At 34.1% G+C, this 25599-nt stretch overlaps 1 protein-coding gene and 1 pseudogene across 6 annotated transcripts in view; one reads left to right on the top strand and one right to left on the bottom strand.

Annotated features, from left to right (window-relative positions):
- The window catches only part of ADK (adenosine kinase), a 516864-nt gene that overhangs the window by 171820 nt on the left and 319445 nt on the right, over nucleotides 1-25599 (top strand). The gene's annotated exons all lie outside the window — the stretch shown is intronic.
- On the bottom strand, nucleotides 5407-6026 carry LOC132685647 (small ribosomal subunit protein eS27-like pseudogene; annotated as a pseudogene).

The following is a 25599-nucleotide window of genomic DNA, read 5'->3' as shown; positions in this document are numbered from 1 at the left end:
TCAGGTCATGATCTCGCAGTCCGTGAGTTTGAGCCCCATGTTGGGCTCTGTGCTGACAGCTCAGAGCCAGGAGCCTGTTTCAGATTCAGTGTCTCCCTCTCTCTCTCTGACCCTCCTCTGTTCATGCTCTGTCTCTCTCTGTCTCAAAAGTAAATAAACGTTAAAAAAATTTTTTTTTAATCTTAGTTACATTTATATATATTAAGAATATAAAATGTGGCCTATAAAATTTAAATTCCAATAGAGTTAAAAAAAAGATAAAATAAGTTGCTGAATTTATCAAAAGAAACATAATAATGATTATTATATTTTCTCACACATATTTTTTGATTAGTCCTACTTTTAATTTTTACTGATTGCCACTGTTAATTGTTCCTGTTGTTTCATTTAAATAGCACTCATGTTACAGAAAAGTAAATAATGCAGAATAATATGTTCTTTCAAATAGGTACTGTATTGGTTTACTCAGGCTGCCATAACAGTACCACAGACTGAGTGGTTATCCAAGAGATATTTATTTTCTAATAGTTCTGGAGGTGAGAAGTCCAAGACTGAGATGTCAGCAGCTTTAATTTCTTCTGACTCCTCTCTCCTGTTGCTACCTCTTCACATAATTGTAATTCTGTGCATACCCCTGGTGTCTATTTGTTTGTATCTAACTTTATAAGGACAATGGTCAAATTGGATTAGGATCCATCATAAGGGCCACATGTTAACTTTTTTATCACTTTAAAGGCCCTTTCTCTAAATACAGTGCATTCTTAAATTCTGGGGCTTAGGGCTTCAACATATGAATTTGGGGAGGACACAATTCAGTCCATGTCAAGTACTCATTTGTATGTTTTTTATTTTTGGTAGTGTACCATTTTGACTTTCTTATTTTCTTTTGTGTATGTGTTTTAGTTATTTTCTTAGTGGCTACTTTGGGGATTGCAATTAACATACTAAACTTATAACAACCTAGTTTAATTACTACCAACTTAGTTTCAGTGGCATACAAACAGTCCCTTCCTTTGAAAAGTCCCTTTCCATCCTCCCCCTTTATATTGTTATTGTCAGTAATTACATCTTTATACATTGCCCATTAATATAGATTTATAATTATTTTATTCATTTGCCTTTTAATTCCTACAGGAATAAAACAGGAGTTGCAAACCAAAAGTGTGGTAATACTGGCTTTTATATTTACCTATACAGTTACCTTTACCAGTGTTCTTTATCTTTTGTTATGTCTTCAGTTTACTATCTAGTGTCCTTTCATTTCAGTCTCAAGGACTCCTTTTAAGCATTTCTTGCAAGACAAGTCTACTATTAACAAACTCCTTTAGCTTTGTTTATCTGGGAATGTCTCAATTTCTCCTTTATTCTTAAAGAATAGTTTTGCTGGATATAGAATTGTTGGTTTACATTTCTTTTAGCATTTTAAATATCATCTCACTGCTTTCTGGCCTCCGTGGTTACCGATAGTCAGCTTTTAATCTTATTTATCCACTTCTGTCTCTGTTTTTAAGATTCTTTCTTTGTCTTTGATAGTTTGGTCAAGTCTTAGTATGGATCTCTTTGAATTCATATTCCTTGGAGTTCATTGGGCTTCTGGATGTGTAAATTCATGTATTTCCTCAAAATTGGGAAGTTTTAGGCCATTTTATTTTTAAATATTTTGTATTTGCCTGTCTCTTTCTCCTTGGATTTCCATAATACGTATGCTGGTCTGCTTGATGGTGGTGGTTGTCGTCGTCGTCTTCTTCTTCTTCTTCTTCTTCTTCTTCTTCTTCTTGATGTTTCTGTAGAACAGGTTTTGAGCTGTCTACCAGTTTCTTCCACAGTTATTTATCATATTAAAAATTTTTTTTTGTCTGGTATGTTCATTCTTGGATTAGCATTCTAAAAACTTGCTTACTCTACCTTAAGACCAGTGGCTTATTGTTTCATATTCCCACACTGGAGCTATTGGTTTTCTTAAACCTGGACTACTTACCTCTTTGCAATCCTTATTTTATGCTACTGTGTACTCTCTCAAAACCTAGATCCTCACAACAACTTAGGTGATAGACCAGATGATGTCTTCGTTTTAGTGATAAGGAAGGATTCTGATTAAATAAGATAGACAAAAATATGCCACGATAAGTAACTAGGTAAAGCAGAATTTAAAACCAGGTGTTTTAACTGGAACTTCTGATTTCTCTCCTTACTGGAGATTTTTCTCTCTTCCTTAGAAGACTTCAGTTTTGACTCGTCTATATGTGTGAGGTTTTGAGTGTTTTCATAAACCCTCTCCACTTCTTCCAGTCAGCTTTAATTTTGAAAGAATTGGAGGTTGTCAGGGAAAATCAAGTATCCATCATTTTAAATGTAGTTCTGAGTAAACCAACTTGTTCTTTCATGCTTCTTAGAGACAGCAATTTTTCTTGATGTTTAGATACCTTTTTGATCCTTGGACATTTATGCTTTTTTCTGAATAATTAAATTTTTTAGAAGCCTGATGACCAGGTATATGAGGTATTCCAAAGTATTTCTATGTTGTTTTAAGTTATGTAGGTTCACTTGTTTTTTATGTTTCTTGGAAGTTAATTTACTGATTTTTCTAATGTTCTGTAGTCGTTAAAAGTTTGTTATTGTTCTGGGCATCTAATCAAATATTTTAAGTTTCTTCTTATCCTTTGTTAACTGAACTATAAGCAGATCATCATTAGAATTGTTGAACAACAAAACTCAACCAAGTAAATTTGAAGCTCTAATTGGCTTCTTTAAATGATTTGTGAGTTAGGCAGCATCCTATCTCACAAGTAGAGGAGAGCTCTGTTGAGCTGCAGGAAAGGAACAGTTTTTATTTTATTTTTATTTTATTTTATTTCATTTAATTTTTTAATTTTTTTAATGTTTATTTTTGAGAAACAATGCAAGTGGGGGGGTGGGCAGAGAGAGAGGGGGACAGAAGATCTGAAGCAGTCTCTGTGTTGACAGCAAAGAGCCAGATGCAAGGCTTGAATTCCTGAGTTGTGAGATCATGGCCTGAGCTGAAGTCGGATGCTTAACCAACTGAGCCACCCAGGTTCCCCAGGATCAGTTTTTAAAGGCAGAAAAGGAATAGAAAAAAAGGAAACTATTAGGAAAGAATGTTGCCCTCCTAAGGGGAATGAAAAGGGTCTATCAGTACATTTCCCAGTGCTGACCAGGAAATTTCATATTGACTGGTTAAATGTTACATTTTTGGGGGTACGGAAACTGCAGTTAGGTTAGGTATTAAGTCTTGATTTGCTCACGTGGGGCTCTTAACATAAGTGACTTCATTTGGGCTTGTGGTTTTTCTTTTTAACAGAGTAAATTATTGTTTCTCTCTGTTATCCCCCAAAATGTTGAGGCTATATGAATTTTTATGACTCTATTCAATAATTAAGAGTAACCATTTTTCTATTATTTTAGTACCTGCCATCTTTGTAAATAAAGCATATTTTTCTCTCATTTGAAGCAGAGATCTTTGGGATGAGTGTAATGCCCCTGATTTCAAATCCGAGAGACCACCAAGGAGCCGATACCGATGCAAACGCACGAGGGTTTATTTGCAAGCTCGAGCTTGGGCCCAAGTATACCCGACACAGCGGAGCAGGGACTTGGTCCCCTAGGTTATGAGGTGTAACAGTTTTATGGGGGCCAGTGGCCAATGAGATTGTAACACACACAGAAAGTTGTACGTTCATGTCAGTCCACACGCAGGTGGCCATTGAATTACAATTTACCCTATAGTAACTGTTTGAACTAGCCTATCACTCTGGTCAGAATTGGCGCGCAAGTTTGGCGAGCAAAAGGCGGGGTTTACATTCTTTGGCGGTTAGAGGTTCTGCATTCCTAAATGAGCCAGTTTCCAGTAAGGGTGTGCTCAGCGGCTTGACTAGGGTGGGGGAGTGTCTTAAGCAATAAGTAGGTCATGTGGGGGTTATACATGAGATGGTGGGTGTAGCACAAAATGGAGTTAGTCTTGCTCTGCTTGTCCAGGGGCAGGGGATTTTTGTAAAATTCCTTGGGTCCCACATGAGATAATACTTCTTTATTTTCTGTAGTCTAAATCATTTCATGGAAACTACTAAAATTGTATATGTTCCTTACCCCTCTTTCTATTTGTCTTTCGTTAGTAGCAATGACACCTCTCATTACAGATGTTGTTCCTTGATCACATGTATAAAACTATCAGTAATAAATCTGGATTTTTTCTTCACATAAGCATTAAACATTTAACTTGGTCTCTTCTTGAATTCTTATATCCTTACCTCTGTCTTTTAAGTCCTAACCTGGTTCTCTGATCATCAACTTTCTGGTTTTCCAGTTTCTCCTCTCGTTCCCAGTTAGATAAGCTTCCGTATTTTTATTTAGCTACTAATGAAAATTTCACCAAGTTTTGTTTAACCAAGTTTTTGTTTGTTTTTAATTAAATTTTGAGAGAACTAAGTACCAGGATGTTTATATTTTTATACAGGATTTTACCTGGAGGAGAGAGGAGGAGTGCTTTGTTTTTTTTTCTTTGATGCAATGTCATGTAATGAACCAGCTTTCAGAATTATGTTTTAAAGCCCAGACTACGTACATTGAGTTCCTAAAAACATTTTTTTTAAGTTTCAAAAATTACATTTGAATAAACAGAAACATGTTGGGCCAAAAATTGTAGAGCTGGTATTTCAAGAACCGTGTCGCATCTCCAACTAAGTCCCATAGTATTTAGAAATTAAAAGTGATGAAAATCAAGAGCTTCATACTTCTCTTCTTCTTAAAAAAAAGCAGTTAATCTGTGTGTTTTTTTGTTTTAATATATATTTCTGATTATCTCTTTTTCTTGTGACCTATTTCACCTGAACAAACCAGTTAGAGATTAAAAGGCTTTTTACTAGACATACCTCTGGGAACCTGAGAACAGTCCAGACTGCTTGTATTTAAAAAGAAGAAATGACTTTGGAGTGATCAAAGAGAATTCTCTATTCTAATGTCTTACACCTGGAACAGTTGTAGAACCATCAATAGCACAACTGTATTTATAAATATCAGAGCAGGATGTGGCAGATGGTGATGCAACACAGAGGCTTGTCAAGCCTTATGTCATTAAAAAGGAGGTTTTTGTTGGTGCCAATTTTAAGATAAATGAATAATTTTAAGTAATTTGGTTCTTACAAAGTAAAGTTGACTATGCAAAGCGTGATTTCTCCTTGCAGTTGAAAAAACTTGAAATGTGAATTAACACCTTTTGTTGTTGAATTAGATTGTGAGAGACTTTAGTAGCTAAAATAAAGTGAAGAAAGCAGTGTTTTGTTTTCTGAAATGATATTTTTAATGGGTTTGTGACATTTTTCTAAGTTACGTGAGGTTATTTATTTATCTATTTTTAATTTTTTAAAAATTTATTTAGCAAAAATTTGTTTATTGGGATAGTTTCCCACTCATCTTGATTCAGGGTGGTTTTAGTGCTGCTTCCGTCTGAAGGAGCATCCTTCTGTAAGCCTTGCTTTTCCTCCTGTAGGCTGGCAGAGGACAGTGGAGCAGCCAACACACAAAACTACCGTTTGTGCATAGCTAAAGATGGTGGTGATTTTGTAGAGTCCTGGGCACCTCACGTCCATGAAGTAGGAGGTGGGGATCTGCAGCAGTCGCTGCTTCTTATGCTTCCTCTTTTCTTCCAGGAATGGGTACAGGGGTCCTTTTTGAGGGGCATGTTCTCTTGGGGAGGTGGTTACCACAAGAAAAGATGTCAGGTTTTTTTAATGTGAAGCAAAACGTGTACATCTTCTTCCTTCCTCTCTTCCGTACCCACTCAATCCTTCCCTTTCTTCTTTATTCTTCCTTTCTTCCTTTTTTTCTTTCAGATTTTTTTGTCCCTTAATTATACCTTCTATTAAGAGATTCTGTTACCACTATATACCTTATAACCTTTAATGTGGTACATTATTCTATGGTATGACATTAAACATGGGTACAATTTGAGATTGTGTTTCTGCTGCTGCCTAAGAGCAAAACAGAGAGAACTTCAGTAAGAAATACTACAAATGACAGTATCTAATTTCATCTAGGGGATAAAACTCTTGCCTTGGTTTCATTCCTTTTCATTCTTTTTTTGGAATTAGAATTCAGAAACTATTAAAATAAATGTCTTATGGATAATGTATTCATTTATTTGAACTGAAAAATAAAGTCAGAGCTCTCTGGGGAGAAAAAAGTCTCATTTGTTTAGTTGGTTGGACAATCAGGATGGTCTTTGCCAATTAAATTATCTAGTGGAAATGTCAACTGCCATCTTTTTTAAAGAACAGGTTTTCTAGGGGGCGCCTGGGTGGTTCAGTCAGTTAAGCGTCTGACTTCGGCTCAGGTCACAATCTCACAGCTTGTGGGTTCGAGCCCCGCATCAGGCTTTGTGCTGGCAGCTCAGAGCCTGGAGCCTGCTTTGGATTCTGTGTCTTCCTCTCTCTTTGCCCCTCCCCTGCTCACACTCTGTCTCTCTCTCTCAAAAAATAAATGAACATTAAAAAAAAATTAAAGAACAGCTTTTCTAGAGTATTTCTTTGATCTTTGGTACTTTTGATGGTGAGATACTTGAGATAATGAAGTAAAAAGCAAAATAGTCTAAATTTTAGCAAGGCATAGTGATTAGGGGTGTTGAGGATGTGCTGTGGAGTTAAGCAAAGCTGGGCAAGCAAAAACTTGGACAAGTCAGCTAACTACTTCAAGTTTCAGTTTTTTTGTTTGTTTGTTTTGAAAAATGGGAATAATACTAGTAATTTACAGCCTAAAAATTTTAAAAGAATAAAATTATGACTCTCATAGAAAATGAACAAATGTCAACAATTTTAACTCATAATTAATGAGTGAACAGGTAAGTATAGTTGACTTAAAAGAAAATTCAAAGTCCAGAGACATGTTTGGTCTGTGAAATCAAACTACAAGTATTACAAAACTGACTTTTTGTTGGGGTGGCAGGTTTCACTTCTCTCTGTAGGATCACATTTTATTTACTGATTTAGAGACAAGAATTATTACTAAGTAATATATAATTTATGTACTTATAAAATAGCTCAAAGGTGATAAAATGTATCAACCCCATAGAATCAGATAATCTAGAAGGCTATGCTCTAAAAAAAAAAAAAAAAAATGCATAGGCTTCTATTAATACCTGCAATCTTTTTGATCCATTTCAAAATCTTTCACAATTTTTTTCTTTGGTGGTGCTTAACTCAATATAGTGTGTTGTTAGAATTAAATTATAAAATATGAACAATATAACTCAGTACTTATACATAATGAGAGCTCAATAAATTGTAGTTATTATTACATTCTGAAAAATGTATATGGTGGGCATTTTCCATTAATTGAATTAAACTTAAGCTGTAATTCCAGCAATTTGATAAGACTGTATTTAAAGCAATAAAATATACCAGATATTCATTCCTTCACACCTTTTTATCTCTCAACAACTTATTTCAAAAATAGAAAATAATGCAATGGGGCCTGAAACTGGTTAGTGGATTGGTTCTTACAAGGATTAAGAAGTTGAATAAAATTTGAACTTGTTCTAAGCTCCTGAATGTTTACTTGGTTAGCTAGATTGTTTTGGTTACTGACTTGGAAATTCTTTGTTTACAGCTTGGAAGATTTGTTGGTTGATTAAAATTGATATAAGGATTGTTAATCGATAGTTAATTGAATGCAAAAGAAAAGAAATGTTAGTCTCTTGGTATTTGAGCATGGTACTTAAATAAAGACGTAGTTTAAATTCATTTTATGTTAAATATAAACACTCTAAGTTTTTATTTAAGGAAATTAATAATAAATTCCTTTGTAAAACAATTTTTTAAAGAATGAGATAATAGTCTCTAATTATTGCACCTAAGTCAGTTTCATAAATGTTTATCTTCCATACCACATTCCTAATTCCACAGTCTTTATTCAGTAATTTTCCTCACATTTTCTTAGGTTTCCATGTCTGTATTTAAGCTAACTAAACATCACAGAAAGCTCAGAGCATGTTGTCAAAACCAGTTTTTTATTACAATCAGCCTCTTTTTGTCCCATGGCCTAGGCCACTACAAGTATATAAAGAGTGCCTTGATGCTTCTGGATGCCAGTGAATCAAGAATCACTGCAAACACCACTTTTTATCAAGTCCTGTGAACCTGTTTGTTCTGTTTAGTCTTAGAGTTAGATATTTGTTAGTCTTCACCTTCCCATGTGTACTTTCCTTTGCCTAAAATGCTTTTTACCATGCCATTTTTTCTCTCATCCCTTCTAAATATACCTGTCATTTCCAGAAATAAATGCTTTTTCTGACTTTTCATTTCCCTATGTTAGAAGTTCTTATAGGAACATATATATCTCTTTATATAGCTTAACCCAGCTAAGTCTGTACATTTGCTTGTGATATCCTGTCATTAATTTCATCTTTCCCTTTAACACCATGCAAATCATTGGTCATGGTTTTTCCCCCCATTTATTCATTAATGGATTAATATAACCCAATCAGTACTTACCATATAATGGGCAAATGAATGAATCTCTGTTCCCTTTTGTGTTATTTATTTGACCTTCTGATCATGAACACTTACACCTCTAGTCAAGTAGATCCTAGATTATCCTTACTTTTACACTTTATTCTCTAAATCAGAATTAGAAGTGGCACCTGGGTGCTCAGTTGGTTAAGCGCCTGACGTCGGCTCAGATTATGATCTCATGGTTCATGAGTACAAGCCTCGCATCAGTCTCTGTGCTGACAGCTCAGAGCCTGGAGCCTGCTTCAGATTCTGTGTCTCCCTCTTTCTCTGCCCCTGCCCTGCTATTGCTAAATCAGAATTAGAGCCTTTTGCTAAATAAAAACAAATCCGGAATCCTGTAAAGGAAGAGTTTATTCATAAGGATTATTTCAAGAGTGGAGAAAGGAACCTTTGCAATAGGGGAATGGGAACTATTGCAATAAGGAAAATGCTACCATTGTAAGAATCTGTAAGTGTCTTAAAAGTCAGGTAGAAAAGGGGTGCTTGGGTGGCGCAGTTGGTTAAGCATCTGACTTCAGCTCAGATCGTGATCTCTAGGTCCATGGGTTCATCCCTACTTGGGACTCTGTGCTGACAGCTTGGAGCCTAGAATCTCCTTTGGATACTGTGTCTCCCTCTCTCTCTGCCCCTGCCCTGCTACTGCTAAATCAGAATTAGAGCCTTTTGCTAAATAAAAACCAGATCCAGAATCCTGTTAAGGAAGAGTTTATTCACAAAGGTTATTGTAAGAATGGGGAAATGGACCTTTGCAATAGCGGAATGGGGACTATTGCAATAAGGAAAATGCTACCATTCTGAGAATCTGTAAGTGTCTTAAAAGTCAGGTGGAAAAGGGGCACCTGGGTGGCTCAGTTGGTTAAGTGTCTGACTTCAGCTCAGGTCGTGATCTCTAGGTCCATGGGTTTGGCCCCACTTCAGGCTCTGTGCTGAGAGCTAGGAGCCTAGACCCTGCTTTGGATGCTGTGTCTTTCTCTCTCTCTCTCTGCCCCTCCAGCTCCCATTCTCTCTCTGTCTCTCTCAAAAATAAATGAGCATTGAAAAAATTAAAAAAGAAAGGCAGAAAAGGTTTTTCTTGTAGAAGGAAGAGGGAATATTCTAGAAAGAACCTGTTGTATGGAAGTGGAATGAATAGATATAGGTGGGTAGAGGTGGAGTGATTGGATAGTACAGAGAATGTTTTACTTTGAGATCAGTCTGTTCTTAGGAGGGGCTGTTAGGTTGTATGCTGGTTAAGAGTGGGGGTGGGTCAAAGTTCAGGGGTCTCAGGGAAGTAGAGAAGCTTTGTAACTAACCTTTGGTTAAGTCCCAGTAACAGATATTTTGTTGAGATCATTGGGTACAAATAGTTCAAGTAATCATTTTTGAGCAAAGAATGGGAATTTGGAACGTCTGTGTCTAGCCTTGTCATAAGGGAAACAAGGGAGTTATCTGTGAATCTTTTCTAGTCACATGAGGAAGAATGATTCCTTGTAGTAAACTATTTCAGGAACACAAAGGGGTGGGGGATTTCTTTAACTGTCTCTGGTTACTAAGATTGTAGGGCTTGAGGTAATTAACATTGAGAGAGGAAACTGGAAACATGTTTTTAATACAGTTATCTTGGTCACTTCCTCCTCCTCTTTATCTTCAGCCCTGTGCCCGCCCCACCCCCCCCCCCCCCCCCCCCCCCCCCCCCGCGCGCCTTGCCCCCCCAGGGAAGAATTAGTAATCCGTATCTCTCAGATTCAGAAACCTTTAAATTATTGCTAAAATATTTAGTCCACGTAGTTGTACATTATCTTTTCCACAAAATTTTATTTTCTATTTTTAGTCTTTCCTCAGAATGATCTTTAGAATAATTTTATCTGTATTTTGAAAAAATCCTCCTGTGGTTTGATGGGAATTTTGTACATGTTCTAAATTAATTTGGGGGTAACAGACATTTTTATGTTGTGTTTTGATGTAGTCAAATGACATTAGAATGACGTATCTCTACTGAGTCAAATGTTTTTTTAATCACCCAATAGTTTTATAATTTTTTAAAAAGATCCTCGTACGTTCATATATGTTGTAAATATCATGCAGTGTGATATCATTCTTATTCTTGTTGTTATTCCTACAACTTTAAAATGACATCCTTTTTTTTTTTTTTTTTACCATGCTTTCCAGGTGATTATTGCTGGTATAGGAAGAGATATATATTGCTGGTATAGGAAGAGTTATTTTATACTCAGATACAACATTCCTTTACTGATTCTGTTACTTTTTTAGCTAATATCTTCCTTTGAGTTTCTAGATAATTATTCATGTTCCCTGAAAATTGCATTTGTTTTTTCTTCCTTTCTTTTGTTTATCCCTTTTTCATATGCTATTGCAGTAACAAGAATTTGAAAACTCTTCGGAGAACTGTAATTTTGATTTCTGAAGGTATGTGCTCTGTGTCAGGGAAGAATTATTCTAATCCTGGTATTTTTACAACTTAGATTAAATGGCTGTTGAGGGGCACCTGGGTGGCTCAGTTGGTTAAGTGTCTGACTTTAGCTCAGGTCATGATCTTGCTGTTGTCAAGTTCCAGTCCTGCGTTGGGTTCTGTGCTGACAGTTCAGAGCCTGGAACCTGTTTCAGATTCTGTGACTCCTTTCTCTCTCTGTGTCCCTCCCCTACTCACACTCTGTCTCTCTCTCAAAAATAAATAAACATTTAAAAAAAAAGTGACTGTTAAGTTGATTACATAATTTATTTTTAGTTTTAGCTTATTGTTAAAATATAAGCATTATGATGTCAGGCGCTTTGTCAGTTTTGTTCTCTGTTGTTTACCCTCAGCATTTCCAACAATCTCTGTCACTTAGAAGACATTCATTGAACATTTTTTGAGTGATTTAGTGAATTAATAGACATAACCCTGTATAAACAAGCTGTATTTTTCTTTACTGTTTGATTATGTGATTTGTATTAATTTTATTTAATTTTTTGACGAGTCGAAACATAGCTTTTTGTTTAAACATGAATATTTCCTTTAATCTACTTATTGATATTTTTTCTTTGAATGCCATGCATTATACATTTTGACAGGCAGTATAAACAAAGCAATAAAGAGTATAGACTTTAGAAGCAAAGACCTGGATTCCAGTCCTGGTTCTTCACTTACATACTGAGTGATCTGAAACTCTTTGACTAATAGTTTCTTCACAAGTAAAATGAGAGAACTCATAACAAAGCCAGCTTTGTAGTTTAAGGGAGTTAAATATGATAATACCATAGATTACTTAGAATAGTACCTGGCACATAGTCAATGATCAAAAACGCTTAGCTGCGTTGTGCTATCATTGCTTTAGTTGTGTTTGATTTTGGTTGTGTTGTATCATAGAGTTGTAAAATCTTATTTTCTTTATGTAAAAGCAGTTGTTTCAATGATATCTAAAAAATGTGTGTGAAATCATCATTTCTGAGTTGTTAGACTCATCCCTAATTAATAGATATGTAAAGTAAAATGTTGGGCTGTCATGAATACCCTTTTATAAGTTGGTATTTGAGATGTTCACAGAACAGAAAATCAGTATACAAAAATCTGTTGCATTTCTATACACTAATAATGAACAATCAACAAGAGAAGTTAAAACAATCTCTTTTACAATTGCATCAATAAGAATAAAATACTGAGGCACCTGGGTGGCTCAGTCAGTTGAGCATCATGTCATGAGTTCGGCTCAGGTCATGATCTCATGGTTTGTGAGTTCGAGTCCCGCATCAGGCTCATTGCTGTCAGCTTTGGAGCCCACTTCGGATCCTCTATCCCCACCTCTCTGCGCCCCTCCCCCAACTCTCAAAAATAAGTAAACATTAAAAAAATTTTTTTTTAAGAATAAAATAGCTAGGAATAAACTTAACCAAGGAGGTGAAAGACCTATATACTGAAAAATATGAGATATTAATGAAAAAAATTGAAGAAGACACAAATGAAAGATATTCTGTGATCATGGATTGGAAAAATGAGTATTATTAACATGTCCAAACTACCTAAAGGGATCCACAGATTCAATGCAATCCCTATCAAAATCTCAATGACATTTTTTACAGAAATAGAACAAATCATCCTGAAATTTATATGGAATCACAGAGACTCTAGGTACCCAAAGCAGTCTTGAAAACGAAAAATGAAGTTGGAGTCACCATACTCCCTGATTTCAAACTAAAATTACAAAGCTATGAAATCATAACAATATGCTGACAAAAACAGACACATAGGTAAATGAAACAGGATAAGAGCCCAGAAGAAGTTTATGCATATATGGTCAGTTTACAACAAAGAAGCCAATATACAATGAGGAAAGGACAGTCTCTTCAGTAAATAGTGCTGGGAAAACTTGACAGGCACATGCAAAAGAATAAAACTTGATGAGTATTTCATACCATACACAAAAATCAACTCAAAATGTGTTAAAGACTTGAACATAGGATTTGTAACCACAAAACTCCTAAAGGAGAATATAGGCAGTAAGCTCCTTGACTTTAGTCTTGATAATGATTTTTTGAATCTGACAGCAAAAGCAACAAAAGCAAAAATGAATGAGTGGGACTATATCAAGCCAAAAATCTTTTGCAAAGTGAAGATAGTTATTAAAATGAAAAGCAACCTACTGAATGGGAAAAAATACTTGGAAATCATATATCTGATAAGACGTTAATATCCAGAGCACATAAAGAACCCATACAACTCGGTAGCAAAAATAAAAACAAAACAACAACAAAAAAAACCCAGTTTGATTTAAAAAGGGTAGAAGATTGCAGGAGACATTTTTCCAAAGTAGACATACAAATGTCCAATAAATGCATGAAAAGGTACTTAACACCACTAATCTGAGGGAAATGCAAATCAAAACCACGCTTCGCATATCACCTCCCACCTGTTAAGAGTGGCTATTATCAAAAATACTAGAAATAACAAGTGTTGGTGAGGATGTAGAGAAAAGGGAACTGTTGTGCACTGTTGGCAGAAATGTAAAATAGTGCCCCCTATGAAAAACAGTATGGAGATTATCCCCAAAATAAAAAATAGAACTAGCTACATGATCCACCAATTCCACTTCTGGATATTTATCCAAAGAAGATGAAAACACTTCTTTGAAAAGTTACATAGAACCTTCATGTTCTTTGCAGCATTATTTATAAAATAGCTAAGATGTGTATACAACCTAAGTGTCCACTGATGGATGAATGGATAAATTAGACCTGTTGTATTATTCAGCCATAAAAAAGAATGAATGTTGCTTTGTGAACAACACTGATGGACTTCCAGGGCATTATGCTAAGTGAAGTAAGTCAGAGGGAGAAAGACAAATAATATGTTCTCATGTGTGGAGTCTAAAACATACACATACACAAAACCAAGCTCAATAGATACAGTAAACAAATTGGTGGTTGCCAGAGGCTGGTTAGGGGAAATGCATAAAGGGGATCAAAGTATGGAAGTCTTATGACAGCCTTCCAGTCATAAAATAAGTCATAGGGATGTAAAATACAGCTTGGTAAGTATAGGTAATAATAATATATTGCGTATTTGAAATCACTGAGTCAATTTTAAAAGTTCTAATCACAAGAAAAAATTTTGTAACTATGTATACTGATAGACATATACTGATAGATACTAGACTTACCGTGATGATCATTTCCCAATATATACAAATTTTGAATCATTATGTTATGCAGTTAAAGCTAATAATAGTGTTGTATGTCAATGATACCTCAGTTGAAAAAAAATTCTGCCTCTTACAACTTGCACTATGTCTTACTATTTCATATTTTAAATACAAAAACTCCAAATGGTCACACAAACAAAAAAAGATTTTTATGTTTTATTGATCACGTGCTATCATAAGATATTCACCATACCTAGGAAAATAATGTCCTGAATTATTTTGTTACCTAGGACAGTGGACAAATTAGCTCATTTCTGAGGTTTAAGCCAAAGGTTTGAATTTTGCTTAACACATTCTGTGATAATGAAGTAGAAATTTAAAAACATTTCTAGGATATACTCACTTAAGGTCATCATTAAGCCATAGAATTCACATGATAGTATCCATGACAAACTGTATAGGAAAATTGCAAAATTTTCCTGTGATTCCACTGAAGGAGAAATTCTAAGTATATATTTTAACAAGTCCTTACAGCAGAGCTTTTTTTTTTTTTTGTAACTGTACTTTTGATTAGGTTTGAATGTAATAGCTTATTGATAAAAATCTTGACTAGTGAATGAATTGTGCATCTTTTAAAGTATTTAGGGTTTCTCTTAAATGTTGGGAAATTGCTCTTCATTCTTCATCGATATAGCCTGGGTTTTATAGTATAATATCAAATTTTGTAATCTATAATAATAAATTATCTAATTCAGAGTGTGTGATATTACTTTTCCAAGTTCTAGTATTTGCCTTGCACTCATCTTTAACTGTGAGAAGGTGAGGTAAAATATTAGCTTCCTATCCACTACCCTGTGCATTGCTGCCCAGAGGTGACCAAATACTCAAAACCCCCATCTCCCTTTTCTTGTCTCTCCTTTTCCCCCTCAGAGGCATTGTTGCCTTCTATTAGAGTCAGTGACTTCCTATTTTCTAGTTTTACTCCTTTAGCAGTCAAGAGTCCCATTCCATCATTGGCATGTTTAAGAGAATGTATTCACATTGATTTTTAAACTTATTTAAATATGTACCTGTTTAATATTTATATTATTATGAAATGAAAGGCCTGGTTGTTAATAGAATTTGAAATAATTGCAAATGTAAAGTAGGCTAAGATACTTATCTCTGGTTTTGAAATTAAACTCTGGGCATGTTTGGACCTAAAGATAAATATGTGCACATGTACATATAGTACGTTGTAAGGCGAAGTGAAGAATTGGCCTAAGGAACCCTATTACATTCTTTGCTTCTTTTTGAATCCCTCACATAAAAAGCAATATGCATATTTACAATATGTATATAGTGATATAATTTTGGGCCCATTTTCATAGGTTTTACCTGGTAGTAATTGTTTTTCATTCCATCATGGACCAGAATTTTCTTCTTTCTTTAGAAGTCTCTACATGAAAATTAGCAGCTATGCAGCAGACTTGAAATAAGGGAAAGGAGATTGGCTGAATGGGTGGATGTTAGCTAACCATTGAGAAACTCTATTCTTGGTAGGAGTAGCAGGTGGGTTGTAGATGGTGTGTAGTTAAGTTAAAAAAACTTTGCCATTTACTATTTCTGTATTTAGAAGTGATTTAACAACATGTAATAGAAACTGAAAATATTGAGAATTTTAGAAATTAGAGGTCTGACAAAATAAGAGAAACTTAGATTTGATTTTATAAAAGCAATGACAATTCAGTCATTTATGAATATGGCATACCATTTATGCAGATATGAAGAATTACAATAATATATTTTATTAAATAGATCAGATTACTTTTCAGTTCTGTTAAAAATAGTAATTATTCATATTTATTTACCACTAGGGGTTTGTGCTTTGTGTAATAGTTGTTACCTATTCTATATTAAAAATCAAATGAAATATTCTTTAGGTAGATTAGCATAAGTAACATAGGAAACTAATATTTGAAATGTGTGAGTTATTTAAAAATACTGGGGAAATGAAAAGTAATATCTCTGTGAAGCATTTATATAAATGTGTCATGTGCCTTAAATGATGAAAAATTTTAACTTTAAATATGTAGAGCACTTCTTTAAATTATTTAAAATGGGTCATTTTCCCATCCCAAAACTTACAGATTTAATCCTAGCCTGAGGAAAATTTTACTAAATGTGAAAGATCATAGTCAGTAATAATGTAGTTAGTGTTGCAATTTTTTTAAAGAAGGAACTGTCAATTCTTAACCATCTCCTTTAGGTCCGTGAGAGATGAATCTTAATTTTGTAGTCATATTGGCTGTGAGTAATGTATAGAACTTGGGACATGTACAAAGCTTCTGACTTCATGGGACTTTTATATTTTAGAGAAGCTGTGTAGTAGGAAGCTGTTGGGGTCATTTATAGGAAATTAAACCTGGCATCTCAGAAGTTGTGGCAAAAAAAAAAAAAAAAAGAAGTTGTGGCAGATTTGCATTTTATCCTTACACCATCATATATGTAGGAGTTCTTAAATTTTTAACTGGTTTTAATTGTTAAACTTATAACATGTTAGAACATTGAAAGTAAAGAAAGGAAAAAATGGCAATAATCACTTTTTTTGTTTTCTTCAGTTGTATCTGAGACAGTGTGTGTATTTGTGTAGTTCCACAATTTTATATTTGGCGGAGAAAACATGTTGCTTTTTTTTTTTTAAGTAAATTTAATTCACGGCATATAGTTTTACAGAGCCATCAAAACACAATCTTAGGGAAAATAATGTAAAGACTAAGTACAATATATTTCTTGACTCTGGTGCTTAGTTCTGGGAAGCATATAATTAAAATATATGACAGATTTCTTACTTGCTACATGTGACCTTGGACAAGTTTACATAGCCTTCCTGTGCTTCACTTTGCTCATTTGTACCCTGTAAAATGTATACTGTACATTTGGGGCAGTGTGGGTAAAGTATAAAATAAGGGTATGAATAGTAGGTACTTGTAGGTAAAGTACTAGCACATAAAAACTTTGTCATGATAGATGTTGATGTTATTAGATTTCAGTGTTATCATCATCAAAGATTATATGATTTAATTCCTGAATATTTTCACAAAATATTTATATGAAGTAGGTAGTGTATATTGATAAATTGTACTGGACAAAGCCAGTTTCAAAATAGTCCTGTGTTCATATTTCCAGAGACTTCTAAAGTTATTTTTAGTTGTATATTTATTAAATTGCTGCTCTGCCTACTGTGACTTCTCAGAAGCACATATTATGGGTTGAATTTTAGATGTCAACATATGTTCATCTTGGATTGAAATGTGTGTTATCATTTCTTAAAAGTCAGAATTCTCAGTCCTCTCCATCATCCTTTTAATTAGTGGTAAAAGCTTGTCTTCAAGAATATTAAGTAAATATTTTTACTTAATTTCATAAAACTATTATATTTGTATTTTCCAAAATGTGATATATACGTTTTGGTTATTTAAACTATGTTCACACATTCTTCTACATTCTTTCATTTAGAAGGTGGAGCCTAATTTCCCTTCTTTTGAATATGGGCCAGATTTAGTGACTTGCTTCTAACAAATAGAAAGTGTAGCTATGATGGTGTGCTATTTCTGAGGTTGGATCATGAAGGGCATTGTTACTTTCATAGTATTTTCTTTTGGAACGCCCATAGAGTCAACCACCATGTTATGAAGCCTATGGAAAGGCCCATGGAGGGAGGAGCTAAAGTTTCCCACCTCCAACCAGCACCAAATGCTAGTCCTATGAAAGAGCCAACCCTACTCAAATTTTCAGATGATTGGAATTCTGTCCAATTTATTCACTGCAGCCTAATGAGATACACTGAGCCAGCACTGCTCTGCTAAACCACTCTCAAAATCCTGAGCCATAAAAGCTATGTAAGATTATATATCTACTATGTTTGGCAGCAACAGATAGCTAATAGGCACAAAATGCAAAATTTTAAGTGAGTGTATAGTGAAAAGTAGAGGTTTTTTCCTTTGTCCATACTCTACTTGCCCAGTTCATTTCATAATACATGATTCCTGTAACAAGCTTTTTGTATATGCTTCCAAAAATATTCTGTTCCTTTACATCTATGTGTGTCTCTATTAATGTGTGTTTTATGCATATATTAAGCTACATAAATAGTTTTATATCTTGTGGGTTTTTTTCTTACTATGTATTAGAGATTGCTCCATATCAGTACAAAATAGATCTGGCTAATTCTTTTTAATGGCTATAATGGTCCATTCTGTGACAGCATTATCATTTGTTTAATGAATCCTCTATGTTTGGACATTTAGATGGCTTACAAAGATGCTTCAGTGAGTACTTTAATACACATGTCATTTTCCATTTGTGTAAGTATAGCTTTATCATCACTTCTTAGAAATAGAATGGAAATAGAATTACTGCCTGAAGTTGCTAACTTTATCCATGTAAAAATTTTACCAATTACTATTCCACTAGAACTAAATGAAAAAAAAAAAACATTTAATACATCCTTACAAATTCAGAATATTTTTCAGAATGTTCTTTATCAGTGATATGTGAAAAATAATATCCCATTGAAACTTTACATTTACATTTCTATGGATGAAATGAAGTACTTGGATGGAGTGAACTATTGTCCAAGAGAAATAAATTGCCAAAACCAACTCTAAAAAGAGATGAAAAATCTGAATGGAATATACCCATACAAGACACAGAGCAGGCTATAAAAGAACTTTCTCTCTACAAGAGTTATAGTCCTAGTTAGTTTCATTGGAAAAAATTCTGACAGATAATTCTGAGACAATTCTAAATAATTTGAATTATTAAATAAATGAATAGAAAGAAAAATAAGTGAGCATAAAATTAAAAGTATGGATTAATTCTATTTGTGAGTATTGTAAAAATTTCAAAATATTTGGAAAGGGAATCTAGTACTGCATTAACAATAGTGACCCATTTGGGAAGTAGGGCTAATTCTGGAATGCAAGGATGGTTCAGTAATACAAAATCTATTATTTTGGCCATATATCAATAAACATAGGAGAAATGGAATCTTAGGATGCTAAAATAGCATCTGTTGATGATAGTAGATCTAGGATTCTTTAACATGATAGAATTTATCTCTCTTAATTCCAATGCCAGCATTATATTTTACAAATAAAATGGGGAAATAAATTAATACTATCTTTGTTGATTCTTTGGTGGAAAACCCCAGTGGAATGAAATGAAAAGTTATAAACAGAGAATCAATAAGTTAGTTGGATTTAAAATTAAAGTATTGAGGCACTGAAGTTAATAGATTGTATATGCAAACTGTAAACCTCATTCACAATAGCAAACAAAAGATAAAATACCTTTTGATTTTTTTTTTTTTTTCAACGTTTTTAATTTATTTTTGGGACAGAGAGAGACAGAGCATGAACGGGGGAGGGGCAGAGAGAGAGGGAGACACAGAATCGGAAACAGGCTCCAGGCTCCGAGCCATCAGCCCAGAGCCTGACGCGGGGCTCGAACTCACGGACCGCGAGATCGTGACCTGGCTGAAGTCGGACGCTTAACCGACTGCGCCACCCAGGCGCCCCGATAAAATACCTTTTGGATAGCTATTATTATTTTTATCCCTGTTGTCTGCAATCTCTGCCCACCCCCTCCCACTTAAATTTCCTATTTAAACTTAATTGTTCTTGCCTTTTGTTTTATTTCTTTGTTTTTTCTATGTAATTTTATATATTTGTTGTTTTGAGCTATAAGAATAATTTAATACCAGAAACATCACAGATTATATAGTACAGCGAATATAGAAAATACAGCTTATATTGTACATTAGTAGTGTAGCTTAAATCAACAAGTACAAATTAACTAACTTTTGGCTCTATGGCTAACTTTATTTTTTTACAGATGCATGGAAGTGCCTAAAATTTAATTCTATATACCACAATGTGTTTTAAAATTTTTGAATCATACTTCTAGTTTTGCAAACAACTATTGGTTTTTATTTCTCACAAACATTGTATTCTTAAATAACTGGACTGATAACTGATTATACAAGATGTTTTACTTCAATTGAAATAGCATGGGCAGAGTAATTTAATTAAGTTTTCCAGAAGAATAACAAAATAAAAGTCAATGATAATTCTATATTAACATTAGCTTATATATGTATTTCTATTTCTTTAACTTCAAATCATTTGTTGCTGTTAGCTGGATCATATTTCTTGAGTTTAACTTTAATAGTAATTTTGCTAATGTAAATATCATATAATAATGTGTTAGTAATATCATAACTCTCTCAAGCTGATGCTTTCTTAAAAATTGTTGATGATAACAATGTAAGATGAGGGGCATATAGTTATGAAAGACCCTAACATGATTGTATATCTTTTTATTTAAGTACAAAGTATAGTCATATTGTTTCTATCACCAGTATTTTTTTTTAATGACATTGCACAAAGAACTGTATTATGGTGGGGAGACTATGAAAAGGTAAATTTATGGTTAGCTTCCAGATCTGCTCTAGAGTTTATTACCATCTGGTCTCTTTGGAGACTATTATAATTATTCATGGGAATGTTTTCAACACAAAAAAAAGCATGATTTGTGTATTGGCAGAAAGTAAAAAATACCAGTGGTTTAAACCATATGTAGTTTTCTTAGAGTTAGGCAAGGGAAATGAACTGAAGAACTAATTGAGAATCATCAGTAGTGATGTGGTTTGCCTCAATTTTGTCAGAATCTATTCATAGTCAACAAAATATTGCAAAACAAGAAAAGCTAATGGTACTGTAAATACAATAATAACTCCATTTGGTCTATTATTTTTCCTTCATTTTAATCAGTGAAATGTAAGATAGACTCCAATAAATCTTTGTGTAAATCTTAGAAACAAAATGAGGAATATATACTAAATTTTGAGAACTTTTAAAAATGAAAACAAAAACATTCAAGTTAAAATAATTTTAGGGTTGAACACTGGAACAATGCTTCTGTGAAAGGTATTTGTTATAAATTTAATGCAAACATTATTTTAAATAATTTTACATGTGTCATGGACTAGTTTAAAATTTTTCTGAAGCTTAAGTTGATTTAATAGTAAAAGCATAAAAACAAATATCTTTTCACTTTTGCATTCTGAGAGTTGGAGAGAGGTCTATAAAAAATGAGATGACAAATCAAAAAATAGAAATCATCTATTTTTATTCAGCTGTTTTAAAACAAAATGCCTGGTGGGCTGGGAATATACAGGAAATTTAAATTTGTGATTGAGAATAAGAAACGCATTTGTGGTTTAAAAAAGAAATACCAGCATGTCACATTAAAGTTATGATATCCATGGTATTGTGCAGTTAGCAGGAAAATGTATTACATCAGGGGGTATGTTGCACTTTAGAGAGCTAGTGTGGGGCTGCTGAATGAAGAGAATAACTCCATAGAAAGCATGAACATTAATAATCCAGTCAGAGAGGAAGAATTTTGCTGTCTCTCATGTAACATAAAACAGATGTTACATTCTATTAAAAACCTTCTTAACTAAAATGAATGTTTAGATCATTGGTCAATAGGAGAAACATGAACAATGGCAATTTAATGATTTTCAAATTTATTCTGTTTGTCAGTTAATATTGGTGGTAGGAAGGATGAAGGGAAGCTTGCCAAATGTTACTGTATTTTGTATATCTTCATTTAAAAAGTTGAAAGGCAACAGTAAACTATATTACTACTTTATTTTGTTTTACAAATCTAAGCTATTTTCTTTGTCACGAATTGTTGTAAAAACAAGAGATTTAGAAACTGTGTCCTGATTCAATAAGTTTGAATAGGTGGTTTAACTATATCTAAAAGTATATAATTAACTTTAAATGAACATTGGAAACATTAAGCAGTTGGCAATTAAAAGACATACAGAAAGGGCTGCTTGAGGATGTTAACACAAGTTATTAAGTATCTTTTCCTTTTTTAATTTTTTTATATTTACTTTTTTTGTATTTTTTCCATGTAAAAACTTAGGTATAATTTACATACAGTTAAATTGACCTTTTTAATGCACAGTTCCATAATGTTATGATACATGCACGCAGTCATGTAGCCACTACCAGAAATAAGATACAGATTAGTTCCATCACCACAGAATTTCAACATGCCCCTTTGTAGTCAACCTTTCCCCCACCTCAGCTCCTAGCAATCACTACTCTGTTTTTGTTGATAGAGATAGTGCTCCTTGGTTGGTGTGCCAAGACTAAGGCTCTAAGTGTTCTTTTTCCTGGAGGATTTCTGAGCATTGTTGATACAGCTGGTGGACTTAAGATATGGGGTAACAGACTTCATTACTGTTTGCTGTTAAATTGGTGGATTCTCCAAGCTTGATGTTCCTCACCTGCCAGTGCAGACCTACTGCATACATAACATCTATCTGAACCTTATCATCTCACCCCCAAAGGACTTAGGGGAAGCGTAATTGGTGCAAATATGCTTATGTTCTTATGCATTGCCATGAGTAGTAATGTCTTTTGTGTTTGACTCAGGAGTCTCGTGTCTTTTGCCTTCATCTATGAATTTAGTAACAGACTTTTTTGTTAGCTTTTAAACAGGGTCAGATCAAATCCCGTATCTCATATGTTTTTGTCCCTATGGTTCTGCCTTTTTCAGTGTTTCATACTGAGGAATCTAGCTCCTGGCCAAAAACCTTTGTGTGATTTTTCAGGTCCAATTATAGGCATTTACAAAGGTTTCACCTAGCCTTTTTTTATTTTTTAATTTACATCCAAATTAGTTAGCATATAGTGCAACAATGATTTCAGGAGTAGATTCCTTAGTGCCCCTTACCCATTTAGCCCATTCCCCCTCCCACAACCCCTCCAGTAACCCTCAGTTTGTTCTCCATGTTTATGAGTCCTTTCTGTTTTGTCCCCCTCCCTGTTTTTATATTATTTTTGTTTCCCTTACCTAGCCGGTTTTAATCGGAAAGCTTGGTATAAAGCCAGTGCTTTGCAGTTTCTGAAGGTAGTTTCAGTCAAGGACTAATCTTCCTTGGCCAGCTATGTTCTTGCATATATCTGCACTCCTAGCCCATGCATCTTCGTTTGGGGGCCTTTTTTATCTGGGACTTTCAGTGAGGCTTGCCTCTGTCAACACCTTCTCATTGGGGAAGTGTGGGGGACTTTGAAGACACTTTTCTCTGGTGACTCTGTACTCAGGACTTCCTCTCCTAGCTTTTCCCTCTCTATCTTCCATGGGATCTAGTATCAAAAAATTGCAGGAGCCTTTTATTGGGGTCTCCCTGGACAAAGAGGCAACCCTTATATCTGTGCTGGTCCTTGAGGGAAAAATGGAACAGTGGAGAGTTGGCACTTCTTCTGGGTTATCTTGTTGTTGTATCACAGTAAGTGATACATTTTGTCTTGTCTAAATTGACTACTACAGAATCTGGCAGCTCAGCTCTCTCCAGCTCACCTGAGTTCCTAACGCATATAAATGGAGTCATACAGTGTATAGTTTTTGAATCTGGCTTCTTTCACTTTGCGTAAGTGCATCTGAGATTCATCCATTTGTTATGTGTCAGTAGTTTGTTTCTTTTATAGCTAACTAGTATTCTATCATATAGATGTGCTGCAGGTTGTATATTCATCTCCAGTAGAGGAATATTTGGAATGTTTTCCAGTTTCGGTGATTGTGAATAAAGCTCCTATAAAAGTGTTAACACTGTGTTATTTTCATTATTACTGAGTTCTCAGAGTTCTTTATGTATTCTGAATACAAGTCTTTCATTAGATATGTGATTTGCAAATACTTTCTCCCATCTGTTCTTACTTTTTCATTTTCTAAACAGTGTCATTTAATGAGCAAAATTTCTTAACAATTATCAGTTTGGTTTTTATTAATTATGCTTTTATGTGATAGTTAAGAACTCTTTGCCTAATCCGGGGTCAGAAAGATTTTCTTCTATATTTTCTAATAAAAAATTTATAGTTATACTTCTTATATTTATGTCTCTGATCAATTTTGAGTTAATTTTTGTGTGTGTAAGATGAGATATGGAACAAGGCTCCTCTTTTTCTCACACTTTGGCATATAGATATCCAATTGTTCTGATCCATTCCCTTTCCTGAAGTTTTTAAAAATTGTTTTAATTGCCTTTGTGCTTTTTCTCAAAAATCAATTATATGGTTGTATTTCTGTACTCTGTATTCTGTTCCATTGATCTGTATGTTTATTCTTTCTCCAATATCATGCTGTACTGATTTCTGCAGCTTTATAGTAACCTTTGATGTGTTTGGTTTTGTGTTTGGTCTCTATAATCATTTTAAAATGAGCCTGAAAGTTGAAATTAATACATTTTAAAAGTTGAAAATATATTTATAGTTATCTATAATTTTTCACTTTGGATTTTGATGTAATATGCATGTTAGAAAATATGTCTTCAATATGCATAGGAAAGTAATGTCAACTTAGTTGACGGGAGCTTTGAAATAATAGGACTAATAAGAAAAGGTAAATAAGGAATAAAAATACTAATAAAAAGGTAAAAGGAGAGCTTATACACCTTAATTGTCACTACCTTTTTGTTTTAGGTATTTATCTTAAAAGGAGACGTATTTTGTTCTGGTGAGTTGTTTGAGTTTTATAGGTATTTCCAGCAACAGAACCTTGGACACAGATTTTAGAACAAAGGGTCTATATGAGAGATGTAGGTAACACTGGCAGGGGTGGCAGGAAGACAATGTAACTAATAAAAAGCAATTAAGCCAGATACCATGATAGGTTGCTGGAGCTTTATTCTGTGTGGAAATTTGGAGGACAACCAGTGTCAAAATTGCTTTCGGAATTAACTGACAGAAAGTGTGAGTGTATCTCCTATTAATAGCTGTTGAGTGCAGTCCAGAGAATTGTTCACCTGCCTAGCACTCAGCTTTCACCAGTTCAAGAGAAAAGCCCTTAGGCATAGAGAGGAAGATACTAACTGTTACCTGGAGCAAGGGCAAGTGTTTAGGTCCAAAGGATATGAGATGGTTATTGACAGCATTAGGTGCATATCCTTATGACTTTTAAGTGGCTTTCCTGGATTATTATAATAAATAATGTTATTCACATTATCCTTGTAATGGTATTTTGTAAATAAATTAGATTATTTTTTCTATACTTATGCTTGTCTCCCCCTTTTATTCATACAGCTTCATTAACTTTTTGTATAGTTATCCCTGTTGTCATACTATTTAATTACCTAGAAGAGCTTCCTAACTGCACATTTAGAGATACTAAGACATAGTCCCTCTTCAGATCATGTATTTTAAAATGTTAAATGATAAGAGGATATATAACATCGCAGATAAGCATATAAAATGTTTTCAATATCTTCAGCCATCAGAAAAGTATAAGTTAAAACTACAAGGGGTGCCCAGGTGGCTCAGTTGGTTAAGTGTCCAACTCTTGGTTTCGGCTCAGATCTTGATTTCATGGTTCATGAGTTCAAGCCCTGCATTGGGCTCCAC

The sequence above is a fragment of the Panthera onca genome, chromosome D2 (genome assembly GCF_046562875.1).
Source record: "Panthera onca isolate mPanOnc1 chromosome D2, mPanOnc1 haplotype 2, whole genome shotgun sequence".
Lineage (NCBI taxonomy): Eukaryota > Metazoa > Chordata > Mammalia > Carnivora > Felidae > Panthera > Panthera onca.
Note: the sequence above shows the minus strand (reverse complement) of the source record. Positions and strands in the feature narration are given on the sequence as shown.